Source organism: Chinchilla lanigera, unplaced genomic scaffold (genome assembly GCF_000276665.1).
Source record: "Chinchilla lanigera isolate Chin_1 unplaced genomic scaffold, ChiLan1.0 scaffold00148, whole genome shotgun sequence".
Lineage (NCBI taxonomy): Eukaryota > Metazoa > Chordata > Mammalia > Rodentia > Chinchillidae > Chinchilla > Chinchilla lanigera.
In genome coordinates this window covers 2,417,450-2,419,019 of record NW_004955549.1, presented here as the reverse complement: position 1 = coordinate 2,419,019, position 1,570 = coordinate 2,417,450, and positions in this window count along the sequence as shown.

The following is a 1,570-nucleotide window of genomic DNA, read 5'->3' as shown; positions in this document are numbered from 1 at the left end:
GCTTCTGTCTATGGTGAAACCTAATCCTCAATGTACTGGTATTAAGAGGTGGGGATTCTGGGAGGTGATGGAAGTTATGGGGGCAGAGCTCTCAGGAGCGGGATTAGTGCCTCCCATTATGAAAGAGGCCCCAGAGAGCTAGCTTGTTTTTCCCACTGTTATCGTTTAGATCTAGAATTGCCCCGAATTCTCATGTGTTCAGAGGTGGGGCTTTCATAAATGATTGGATTATAAGGCTGTACAGCTAATTGGCCGTTAGCAGGTGGGACCTAGTTGGAGGCGGGTCACTGAGGCAACCTGGAAGGCTGTCTTCTTGTCTCAGCTTTCTCCCTTCCCTCTGCTTCCTGGCTGCTGTGATGTGAGTAGCTTCTCCCTGTTAGACTCTCCCACGGTGCCATGTCTGTCTTGGAGCCAGCTGCGGACTCAAATTGTAAGCCGAAGTCAACCTCTCCTACTTTACACTGTGGCGCTGGGTACTGTGTGCAGGACAATGACTACGACAGCCACCACCTGAAAACACTGCGATCTAGTACACAGGTGCTCAGTAGATGGCTCCTGGCACCATGATCTTGGACTTTGCAGCCTCCGAAACGGTGAGAATACCAGGGGCTGGGTAGTTTATTAGGAACAGTAGTTCATGTCTGTGATAGCAATCTGAGCTGCCTAAGGCAATGGCACATGGGTTCATGTGGCCCATAAAATTACAAAAGGTGCACTATCTGACTCGCATTTATATGTCAAAAGAACATAACTACTGCTTATATTTTTTCTAGGAATGCCAAATAGAATAGAGTAGCAAAATCAGCTTAAGAAAAAAAAAAAACCTGAAAAAACCATGTAACCATTATAGAAATCAAGTCAGTACTTGAGGCTTTCCGATCTCAACTGCCCTTGTGCCCCATCCATGTTTCTCCTTCTCTGCTGAAGATCACTGAGCAGGATTTTTCACTGGGGGGTAAGCAGCTTACTGCCACAAGCACCCTGACTGCTATTCTCTCAAACAATTTGCCCGAGACAGAAAGATACGACAGTGGCCCATCTGATTCTATAAGTGTAGTATAATCTTAATAATAAAACAGTAAAAAGGGCAGTACTTATAGGGGAAATTACAGACCAATATCACATATAAAAATGCTATGATTAAATCTGCAAACTCAGCAATATACACATATAACTAGATCATGACAAAATGGGCTTTGTTCTGGGAATAAAGGAGTCCACCATGAGAAAATCAATTTAAGTAACACACAATATTAGGATTTTAAAGGAGAAGAAAATAACTCGAGTCATATAAATTTAATAAATATATCTATGAAAAATCAAAGCAATTTCTTTTTTTTTTTTTTAAACCCAGTTGATCCATCTTATTAGGACATCTAAAATGTTTACTAATAATGGCAAACATTACTTTTATTTGCATTTATTTTATGCTTAATTTATTCCCGTGCCATAAGTTTTTGTTTCTTTAGTTTCTTCTGGGATATCTTTTTCTTCTGTGCAACTTCCTCCTCTGGTTTAGGAACAATTTGTTCTTTTTCAGTAAGGATCATCTCAATATGGCAGGGGGAGC